This window comes from Rattus norvegicus, chromosome 11, assembly GCF_021556685.1.
Source record: "Rattus norvegicus strain SHRSP/BbbUtx chromosome 11, alternate assembly SHRSP_T2T, whole genome shotgun sequence".
In the NCBI taxonomy this organism is placed as follows: Eukaryota; Metazoa; Chordata; class Mammalia; order Rodentia; family Muridae; genus Rattus; species Rattus norvegicus.
Genome location: NC_141544.1, coordinates 13,728,816 through 13,741,088, shown reverse-complemented (window position 1 = coordinate 13,741,088; position 12,273 = coordinate 13,728,816). Strand labels below are relative to the sequence as shown.

The 12,273-nt window shown below is 40.3% G+C and overlaps 2 protein-coding genes across 4 annotated transcripts in view; one reads left to right on the top strand and one right to left on the bottom strand.

Annotated features, from left to right (window-relative positions):
* The window catches only part of LOC148002461 (uncharacterized), a 101,626-nt gene that overhangs the window by 61,262 nt on the left and 28,091 nt on the right, over positions 1-12,273 (top strand). The window contains exon 4 of one of the 2 annotated variants that reach the window (XR_015632878.1): positions 11,950-12,054. The exons of the other annotated variant lie outside the window; for it this stretch is intronic. The gene's annotated coding sequence lies outside the window, so the exon portion shown is untranslated. The remainder of the gene's footprint in view (positions 1-11,949; positions 12,055-12,273) is intronic. 2 annotated transcript variants of the gene reach the window in all.
* The window catches only part of Stx19 (syntaxin 19), a 130,074-nt gene that overhangs the window by 102,202 nt on the left and 15,599 nt on the right, over positions 1-12,273 (bottom strand). The window lies entirely within an intron of this gene.

Sequence of the window (12,273 nt, the reverse complement as noted above, 5' to 3'; positions counted from 1 at the left end):
CCTGATCCTATTGGGAAAGTCTGTTTGTTAGCAGTGGGGATTCCTTGAACCACGAATCTCTAGATGTAAGTGATACCATGGATGGAAACGATCAGATGAGAAGCCCAGGTCTATTCCAGTGGAGTGGAGCGCAGATGCTAGAGTGGAGTCTCATTCTTCTGGGATTGGGCACAAGGTGGGTGGTCTCAACATCTTTTGGAGCTTAAGAGAGCAGGGTCCATGGCGGGCCCTACCATTTAGGAGAGACAGCTAAGAGCTGCTGATCTGGAGGGGACAGAAAAACTTGGTCTCAATGTTGATAGGTAGTGGACAAGAGACAGCGTGTGGCCTTAGTCAGTGGTGATCAGTAAAGTTCCATAGGAGAGAAAGGGGGTGCAAAAGTATGGGGTAAGTGAATGGTCTAGGAGGGGAGCACATTAGTTGAAAGACCAGGAGTTAGTACTGACATCCTTACATGAGTTTGAAAGGTGAGACAAAGAGACGTCACTTGGGGAGAGCTTGTAACCTAAAATGAGCCAGAGATAGGAGTTTTACCCAATCAAAGTTCCTGTGACAGTTTGACAAGAGTGGTTTTTTAGGGAGCAGTTAGTTCTTTCTACCTTACCTGAAGATTGTGGGTGGTATGGAATATGAAAATGCCAGGTGATGTCTAGGGCCTTGGACAGAATTTGAGAAATTTGGGAAGTAAATTCGGGACCATTGTCTCACTGAAGGGAGGCTGAGACACCAAATTGGGGATGATCTCTTGGAAGAGGAGCTCAGAAACTGTCTGAACCCTTTTGTTAGTTGTGGGATATGCCTCCACCCACCCAGAGAATGTGTCAATCAAAACTAGGAGGTACTTGGCATATTTAGCATGTGGGTAAAGACACGTTGCCAGTCAGTTCCAGGAAGGGACCTCTGGCCAGATGGGTAGAAAAAGGGGTGCTACAATACCAGAGGTTGAAGTCTGACACTTGACAGACTTTGGAAGAGGCAGTGATGGATTTTAAGAAACTTAAGTCCTTAGGAGTAGGCTTCAGGTGGGTTTTAACAAAATAAGACAATGCCTTGCTGTTAGGATGAAAGATGTGGCAAAGATAGGACAGAGTTTGATGAGTGTTAGGGAGTGAGAGTGGGGATGTGGGTTGCAGTGTAAGAATGTCCTGGGGAGGGTGAGACATGTGTAGACCCCTAAGGGCCTCAACTCTGGCTGCCTCTTCAGCTCCGTTGTTTCCCTTGGAGACAATTGAGTCATTCGTCAGGTGGGATCTACAGTGGACAAACCCAATAGCTGTGTGGAGATGGGAGACTTTAGCATGGCCATAATTTGGTTTGCATTAGTTACTGATCCTCCTTTAGTCATAAGTACCCCATGCTCCTTCCAGTTAGTGGCATGGGTCAGGATGATATGGAAAGCATGTTTAGGTTAGAATCTGTGTAGATGTTGAGGGATTGTCCCTGTGCCAGTTGAAAGGCATGGGTAAAGACTACTACTTCAGCCTGTTGATTGGTGGTATGAGCAGGAAGGGCCTGTGCCTCAGTGTCTGACACTATGGGGTAGCTGGCTCTTATGGCTCCTTCATGTAGAAAGGAGCTTCCATCTCTATACCAGGTATAGATGGTCTTAGACAAATTGCCCTCCTGTATGTGTGAAGGGTGAGGTAATAATTCTTCTAAGGTTTTAATGCAGGGGTGAGATAAGGAGTGGTTAGTATTTGGTGGAGAAAGAAGATTGGAAAGGCAGGTGTGATTGAAAGGTTAGTGTGGAGTCTTCTATTAGTGCTACCTGAAGAGAAAGAACCTTGGAGGGAGGTAGATTCTGTAAACCTTTGAAAGGTAGGAGCTGTGACATGTTATAAGAGGAGAAGACCATTATAGGCAACCCAAATGTTAGGTTTTCTTATTCTTGAATAAGTTCAGCAGCTGCTAAGGTACAAACACAAGGTGCCATCCCTGCATGGTTAGATCTAGTTTTTTTTGACAGGTATGCTATAGTTACATAGGAGGGTCCCAGTTGGTGACCTAAATTTCCAAATGTTGGTATCAGGAACTGCTTTTGCCTCCAGCAATGATGTCATCTGGTCACCTGAGCATCTGTTGTCAAGGCAACGGTCATCCATTTCCAGCATACATTTCATGTAACAGTTACACTACATTTCACATAAAAGGCAGATCCTTTCTGCCCTCTTCCACTTGTCTCTCCTCTCTTCCCTTTTTCTCCTCTCTTTCTCTCCTACCTCTCTTCACCCTTTGGCCTTTGTCTCTACCATTCCAATAAACCTCTCCATGTCGAGCCCTGTTGGCCTGGTGTGGTTATCCAAACGTGAGCCATAGAGCCTCTCTGTAAAAGACAATGTAAAAGGTGGTATGTGTATGGCTACTTAAAAAGACAACCAAAAGCCATCAGTGGCTGAACAAAGAGGAAAGTGAAAGGAAATGGATTCATGGGAGTTCAAGCAACCTGATAACATTTTACATTTTATGCCCAGGTTTTGTGCCATAGGAGAATAGCCTATAGTATAGTTGGTGACCTCCAAAGGAGCTGGGAGTTGGGTTGAATCTTGTGAAAAGATCAAATACAGAGAACTCATTCTGAACCGTACAGATCCCATAGGATGCTTTATGCTAAGAAATATAATGTCAGTGCTGGAAAATTGTTATTGGTTAAAACTTAGGCTTTAATACCAAAGTACTCATTTTGGTTCAAACTGAATTTGAACACCTGCAGTGTGAAATACTGAAGAGGGCACCATCCCATATTACCCCATGTACCAGCAGGTCGCATGGCACCAATGGGTCATTTGGCCCTGGTGGGCTATTCTCATCTTGACAGACTTTCTGGCCTGTAGCTCCAGCAATCTCTTCACCCAATTTGCTAAGTCACTTTAGAAAGTTACTACCATGACAATCCTCAGATTCGAGCATCCAAATTTATTGGCTGGCTGGGGGTGGGGGTGGGAGTGGGGCTGTACCTATCTCTGGAAATCAGTTGAGAAGCTGTGTGAAGGCAAACACCACACAAACTTAGTTTAGAATCAACAGGTAATTCAATCACTGGGTACAACTACTAACATTCTTATTAGTAAGCCATAGTAAATGTAATCCTTCAGTGGCTGATCCTGACTGATTGGAAATCTAAGTGGGAGGCTCTAGTTCATTATATCACCTACCCCAAGTTCTCCCACAATCCAACAATCCACAAGTCCCTATTCTCATCCTCTCTTTCTCCCTCCAACCTGGAAGTCTAACCTGAAAGTATATGTCCAGTGATTCGTGTCCTGAAATCTTTTTTCATTAAGGAAAAGACCTTGCCACAAACACCCACCATATCAAAAACTAATCCATATGAAATAAGCATGGGCATGGTTGATTGGATAACACAGGTCATATGGTAAGGTGGAAAGAGATAAGAAGATAAGTCTTGTATGCTTCTGATCAAGGTAGCCTTGACTACTCAGTGGTAGTAGCAATAGAACCTGCCCAGGACAAGGTAAGTGGTGAGAACCTACACATGACCTTTTCCTCTGACTTTCACATGTGTTTCCACACAAAAGTAAATATATACACATCACACATATGCCACACACACACACACACACACACACACACACACACACCACATACATTAATCAAGACAGATGTGCAAAAAAGACACCTAACCCATGGGTATATAACAGCCACACTTGTATATGTGTATATATGTAGGCATGTGTGTACATATGTCTACTTGAATATTGTAAAATGTTTTTGAGTAATTTAGTAAATATGTAATTTATTTACATGTGTATATAGATGTCTGTCTGACACATAGTTAGATACACATAATAAAGGCGTAGGTTCTTTGTATATTTGGTTTTGTCATGGAGTATATTGGTTTCTCCATCTTTGTTAATTGACAGTTTTGCTGGATAGAGTACCTGGATTTGTGTTCTCTTAGGGTCTGTATGACATCTGCCAAGGATCTTCTGGCTTTAATAGTCTCTGGTGAGAATTCTGGTGTAATTCTGATAGGTCTGCCTTTATGTGTTACTTGATATTTTCCCTTACTGCTTTTAATATTCTTTCTTTGTTTTGTGCATTTGGTGTTTTGACTATTATGTGATGGCACAGATTTCCTTTCTGGTCAATCTATTTGGATTTCAGTAAACTTCTTGTATGTTTATAGGCATGTCTTTTCTTTAGGGAAGTTTCCTTCTATAATTTTGTTGAAGATATTTACTGGACATTTATGTTGGAAATCTTAGCTCTCTTCTATACCTACTATCCTTAGGGTTGATCTTTTCATTGTGTCTTGGATTTCCTCAATGTTTTGGGTTAGGAGCTTTTTGCGTTTTACATTATCTTTGATGGTTGTGTCAGTGTTTTCTGTTATCTTCTGCCGATGAGATTCTCTCCTCTATCTCTTGATTTCTGATTGAAAATACTTGTGTTTCTGACTCCTGATCTCCTTCCTTCTTTTTCCATCTCCAGGGTTGTCACCCTTTGTGCTTTCTTTATTGTCTCTATTTCCATTTTTAATTCCTGGATGACTTTCTTCAATTCCTTTACCTGTTAGTTTGTGCTTTCCTGTAGTTCTTCAGGAGATTTCTGTGTTTCCTTTTCAAGGGCTACTATTCCTTACCTGTGTTGTGCTGTATTTCTTTAAGATAGGTATTTATGTCCTACAAAGAATAATAGATCGAAAACTCAAACACAAGGAGGAAAACTAACCCTAGAAAAAGCACAAAAGTAATCTTCTTGCAACAAAACCAAAGGAAGAGAAATACACAAATATAATTCCACCTCTAACAACAAAAAAATAACAGGAAACAAAATCCTATTCTTTAATATCTCTTAATATCAATGGACTCACTTCTCTAATAAAAAGACATGGACAAACAGAGTGGATACTTAAAGAGGACTCAGTATTTGCTGCAAATAGGAAACCCACATAAGTGACAATGACAGACATTACCTCAGAGTAAATTGCTGGAAAATAATTTCCCAAGCAAATGGTCCAAAGAAAAATCTGGAGTAGCCATTCTCATATCGAATAAAATCAACTTTCAACTAAAAGTTTTCAGAAAAGATAAGGAAGGACACTTCCTATTCATCGAAGGAAAAGTCCAACAAGATGAACTCTCAGTCCTGAATATCTATGCTCCAAATGCAAGAGCACTTGCATTCATAAAAGAAACCTTACTAAAGCTCAAAGCATATACTGCATGTCACACAATAACAGTGGGAGATTTCAACACCCCACTTTCATCAATGGACAGCTCATAGAAACAGAAATTAAACAGAGACATAGAGAAACTAACCTAAGTTATGAACCAAATGGACTTAACAGACATTAATAGAACATTTCATCCTAAAACAAAAGAATATACCTTCTTACAACCTCATGGTAACCTTCTCCAGAACTGACCATATAATTGATCACAAAACAGACCTCAGCAGATATAAGATTGAAATAATTGCATGCATCCTATCAGATTACCACGGACTAAGGTTTGTTTTCAATAACAACAATAGTGACAGAAAGCTCACGTATACACGGAAGCTGAATAACACTACTCAATTATAACTTGGTCATGGAAGAAATAAAGAAATAAATTAAAGACTTTTTAGGATTTAATGAAAATAAAGGTACAACGAACCCAAACTTATGGAACACAATGAAAGCAGTGTTAAGAGGAAAACTCACAGCTCAAAAAGAAATTGGAGAGAGCATACATTAGCACCTTGACAGAACACCTAAAACCTCTAGAACTAAAAGAAGCAAATGCACCCAAGAAGAGTAGAAGGCAGGAAATTGTATTAAACTCAGGGCTGAGATCAACCAAGTAGAAACAAAAAAGGAATATACAAAGAATCCACAAAAGTGGGAGCTGGTTTTTTCAGAAAATCAACAAGATAGATAATAAACCCTTAGCCTGGCTAACCAGAGGGCACAGGGTATCCAAATTAACAAATCAGAAATGAAAAGTAAGACATAACAAGAGAATCCGAGGAAATACAGAAAGTAATCAGATCCTACTACAAAAGCTTATATTCAACAATACAGGAAAATCTGTATTGAATGGATAATTTTCTAGACAGGTACCAGGTACCAAAGTTAAGTCAGGATCACACAAAGCATCTAAACAGTCCCATAACTACTAAAGAAATAGAAGCGGTTATTAAAAGTCTCCCAACCAAATAAAGCCCAGGACCAGATGTGTTTAGTGCAGAATTCTATGAGACTTCATAGAAGATGTCATACCAATATGGTGCAAACTATTCCACAAAATAGAAAAAGAAGGAACACTAGCCAATTCCTTCTATGAAACCATAATTATGCTTGTTGCTATTAAATATTGGCTGCGCCCGTCCAGAAAGAGCACCCCAAATCAATACCAACACGGTTCCATGTGGTGAGATTTAATAATTCCCTTATTAAATACAAGGGGAAGGGGCCAGAGAAAGAACAGAAAAGAGAGTGAGGGTGGAGGGAGTCTGCTTTTATTTGTACTGTGAGGTAAAGATGTCCAGGTGGAGGTGAGACTTGAGCCAAAAACGTCTTCTGGGACTGTATGGTGTTACAGCTAAAGGCAACACTTGATACCAACAATGCTTATACATAAACCACACAAAAAACCAAGAAAGAAAGAGAACTTCAGAGCAATTTCCCTTATGAATATCAAAGCAAAACTACTCAATAAAATTCTTACAAACCAAATCCAAGCAACCATCAAAATCATAATCCATCATGATTAAGTAGATTTCATCCCAAGGATGCAGAGATGGGTCAATATATGGAAATCCATCAATGTAATTCACTAGAGGGGCAGGCAGTGAAAGCTACCCTGATTCCTGCTGGAGATAGGTTGAATCCCCAGGACACTTAAAGGGGACTGCTGGTGCCTTCCCAATTTCCCAGGATAACAGGTCCCCCCAAAGACCCCTTTATAGAGGTTTGAGACAGTCCAGTCATGTAGGGCAATGTTGCAAGCCCCTTCAGCACAGGTCATGTAGGCTCAAGACAGATTAGAGTTAGAAGCAGGACCACACCTACAAATAAGTATATGAGGAGGTCTTCCCAAGCTCTCAGGACAAACCAATAGGAAGTACTTTCTGTCAGACACTGACCATTCACAAAACTATTTAAGCACAATGAAAGGCGTGCAGGAATTATTCCATTGTCTATGAGCTTCTGTTATAAGAGCTGTTACTCTGCCACTTGGAGATGAGATCTGCTCTCCAGAAATCATCACTGCCAGAATCTCCCTTGCATTCCTCACTGGCTAGTCAGTCCCCTGCTGGTTCAGCCCAGCCCAGGTAACCAAAGTGGCAGGCAGTAGGGGTAAGGAGAAGGACAGGCAGTTGGGGTGGCAAAAAAATGTTCCCCCTCCCTGCCTGAGATCGTTCTCCCTTTACCTGTACCCACACAACTAGCCAGCCTGGTCAGAGATCACTGCGGAGAGCACTCTGGCACCAGAGCCCTACAATGTAGTGCTCGAACAATGATCAACAAAACTGCAGTGCAGGAAGGTGAGTCACCTCCCCCAACTCTGGAGAGTAGCAACCTATCTTTTCCTGCTGAGTTTTCAGTCAGCACCATCTCAAGCTTAGGTCAAGCTGAAGGGGCAACTGAAGGCTCCTGGCCAGAGCTACTCTCTGGAGTTGGCTGAAGGTCCCTCTAGCCCCTGTCTAAATCCTGACAGCCTGCAAACAGCCTGCAATCGGTTTTGGCAGACTCCCTATCTAACCTGGTAAAGCAGCAGACACTTAAAGCCGCAGGGCATCTGCTCGTTCTTTAATCTGCAGGAAGGCTTAACGTTTTGGACTTCTGTGGAATCCCCCAAGGCTGATAGGCCAAGGGAATGTTCCCATTGGACAAACCATTTCTCCTCTTTTCTGTAAGAGACAGTTCACGGACACACACAAAAACACAACATTAAAAAAAAAATTCCTCAGCTCCTGCACCCGCCCCCCCCCCACCCCGCAGTGTTCTTGCAGCTTTCCACTGCCCAACACCCACCCTGTGGCAGTGTGGGGTAAGAATACTCAAACTTCTAAGTCCTGTATCACCTAGGCAATGTACCCTGTGGCTGAGCTGATGCAGAAAACCCCCAAGGCTTCAAAGGAGACATTAAACAGGACTCCATTAAAAAAACAAAGGAGCTTCCACCTGCCTCTCCCCTTACTCCACCTCCCCCCATCCAACTAAAAAGATCTCTCCTTAGAGGTAGGTGTTAAAACAGCCAACCAGATAAAGACCACATTAGGACAGAAGATATCACTTATAAAGACAATGGAATACCCAAGGAGACCCAGAACCCCCCCTCCAAATCACCCCCAATTCTAAGGGCCACTATTGATAGCACACCTAAAAGCTCTAGAACAAAAAGAAATAAATAAACCCAAGAGGAGTAGAAGGCAGGAACTAATCAAAATCAGAGCTGAAATCAACCAAGTACAAACAAAAATGAGTATACAAAGAATCAGCAAAACCAGGAGCTGGTTCTTTGAGAAAATCAACATGATAGATAAACCCTTAGACTAACCAGAGGTCACAGAGAGTGTATCCAAATTAACAAAATCAGAAATGAATAGGGAGGCATAACAGCAGCATGTGAAGAAATTTAAAAAAAAATTAGATCCTACTACAAAAGCCTATATTCAACAGAACTGGAAAATCTGGAGGAAATGGACAACTTTCTAGACAGATACCAGGTACCAAAGCTAAATCAGGAACAAATAAACCATTTAAACACCCCCATAACTCTTAAAGAAATAGAAGCAGTTATTGTTATTAAGAGTCTCCCAACCAAAAAGAGCCCAGTTCCAGATGGATTCAGGTCTGAATTCTACCAGACCTTCACAGAAGACCTCATACTAATACTGTTCAAACTATTCTACAGAATTGAAACAGATGGAACACACCTAAATTCCTTCTATGAATTAAAAATTGTATAATAAGATTATACATTAATCTTATACTGAAAACACACAAAGACCCAACCAAGAAAAAGAAGTTCAGACCAATTTCCCTTATGATTATTGATGCAAAAATACTCATGAATGTCTTACAAAGGGAATTCAAGAACACATCGAAATGATCATCCATCATAATCAAGTAGGCTTCATTCAAGGGATGCAGGGATTGTTTAATATACAAAAATCCATCAATGTAATCCACTATATAAAGTAACCCAAAGATAAGAATGACATGGTCATTTGATTAGATGCTGAAAAAGCATTTGACAAAGTTCAACACCCCTTCATGATAAAAGTCCTGGAAAAATCAGAATTTCAAGGCCCATATCTGTACATAGTAAAAGCAATATACAGCAAACCAGTAGGTAACATCAAACTAAATGGAGAGAAAATTGAAGCAACCCAACTAAAATCAGGAACTAAACAAGCCTGCCCACTCTCTCCCTACTTATTCAGTCTAATAGTCAAAGTCATAGCCAGAGCAATCAGACAGTGAAAAGAGGTCAAAGGGATACAAATTTGAAAGGAAGAAATCAAATTATCACTATTTGCAGATGATATGATAGAATAGTTAAGTGACCCCAAAAGTTCCACCAGAGAACTACTTAACCTGACAAACAACTTAAGCAAAGTGCCGGGGTATAAAATTAACTCAAACAATTCAGTAGCCTTCTTCTACTCAAAGGATAAACAGGCTGAGAAAAAAATTAAGGAAATGACACCCTTCACAATATTCCCAAGTAATATAAAATATCTTGGTGTGACTTTAACCAAGCAAACGAAAGATCTGTATGACAAGAACTTCAAGTCTCTTAAGAAAAATATTGAGGAAGAACTGAGAAAATGGAAATGTCCTCCATGCTCATGGATTGGCAGGATTAATATAGGAAAGATGGCCATTTTGCCAAAAGCAATCTATAGATTCAATACAATCTCCATCAATATCCCTACTCAATTCTTTATAGAGATAAAAAGAGCAATTTGCAAAACCCAGGATAGCGAAAACTATACTCAACATTAAAAGAACTTCTGTGAGAATCACCATCCCTGACTTCAAGCAGTATTACCGAGGAATCGTCATAAAAACTGAATGGGATTGGTACAGAGACAGACAGATAGATCAGTGGAATAGAATTGAAGACCCAGAAATGAACCCACACACCTATAGTCACTTGATCTTTGACAAAGGAGCTAAAACCATCCAATGGCAGAAAGGTAACATTTTCAACAAATGGTGCTGGTACAATTGGAAGTCAGCATGTAGAAGAATGCAAATTGATCCATTCTTATTACCATGTACAAAGCTTAAGTCCAAGTGGATCGAGGCCCTCCACATCAAACCAGATACACTCACACTAAGAGAAGAAAAAATGGGGAAGTGTCTCGAACACATGGGCACTGGGCAAAATTTCCTGAACAAAACGCCAATGGCTCATGCTCTAATATCAAGAATCGACAAATGGGACCTCATAAAGCTGCAAAGCTTTTGTAAAGCAAAAGACACTGTCAATAGGATGAAATGGCAACCAACAGATTGGGAAAAGATCTTTTACCAATCCTACATCTGATACAGGGCTAATATCTAAAACATACAAATAACTCAAGAAGTTAGAATCCAGAGAGTGAAATAACCCTATTAAAAATGGGGTACAGAGCTAAACAAATCATTCTCAGCTGAAGATTATTGAATGGCCAAAAAACAGTTAAAGATATGTTCAACATCCTTAGTCATCAGGGGAATGCAAATCAAAACAATCCTGAAATTCTACCTCACACCATTCAGAAAAACTAAAATAAAAAACTCAATTGACAGCAGATGCTGAGGAGGATGGGGAGAAAGAGGAACACTCTTCCATTGTTGGTGGGATTGCAAACTGGTACAAACACTTTGGAAATCAGTCTGGAGTTTACTAAGAAAATTAGAGATTGCACTACCTGACAACCCACCTATACCTCTCTTGGGCATATACCCAAAAGATACTCCAACATACAACAAAGACACATGCTCCACTGTGTTCATATAAGCCTTATTTATAATAGCCAGAAGCTGGAATGAACCCATATGCCCTTCAACAGAGGAATGGATTCCAAAAAGTGGTACATCTACACAGTGGAGCACTACTCAGCTATCAAAAACAACGATGTAATGAAATTCATAGTCAAATGGAATGAACTAGAAAATATCATCCGGAGTGAGGTTACTCAATCACAGGAAAACACACTTGGTATGCACTCATTGATAAGTGTATATTATCCAAAAAGCTCGATTACCCAAGATGCAATCCACAGACCACAGGAAGCTCAAGAAGAAGGATGACCAAAGTTCAGATGCTCCCACTCCTTCTTAAAAGCGGGTATATATATATATATATATATGTGTGTGTGTGTGTGTGTGTGTGTGTGTGTGTGTGTGTGTGTGTGTGTATATATATATATATATATATATATATATATATATATATATATATATATATATATACTAGATAAGATTGATGAAGTTATAAAATGCTTCTTGAAAGGGACGGGATATAGATCTCTCCTGAGAGACACATCCAGAGCATGTCCAATACAGAAGTCAATGCTAGCAGCAAACCACTGATCTGAGAACAAGACCCTTGGAGGGAATTAGACGAAATATTGAGAGAGTTGAAGGAGCATGCAACCCCATCAAAACAACAATGCCAACCAAACAGAGCTTCCAGGGCCTAAACCAGTTCCAAAAGACTATACATGGAATCATCCAGGGCTCCAACCGCATATATAGCAGAGAACAGACTTGTTGGGGCACCAGGGGAAGGGGAGGCCCCTGGTCTTGCCAAGGTTGGACTCCCAGTGCAGGGGAATATGGGGGGGGGGATAAAGTGGATGTATAGGGTGAATACCTGTGTGGGGGAGGGGATGGAAGGGGATAGGGGCTTATATACAGGAAATTGGGAAGGGGAATAATGTTTGAAATGTAAGTAAAGAAATATATCTAATAAAAATTTTTTAAAAATTAAAATTTAGGAACCAAGAAGATGCCAATGCCAGTTCTAGCTATAATGTTTAGGTCCTGAGATGGAGAAGGGGAGTTAACAAAAGTGAAGACACTGACCACCTTTTGATTTTCAGGCAAGTGGCCACAAATACCTTGAGCCTTCTATATTTATACAATGACAATTGTGCTTACCCAAGCAGTGATATCATTGCTTACATTATTAAAAAAAATCATAATATCCACATTTCAAAAGCTCTATCTTTACACAAAGCTCCCAATAGTTCCCCTTCCTCCTTCTCCCATTCCTTGGATCAGTCACCACCTAAACTTATTTTGCAATAAAAAGCACAATT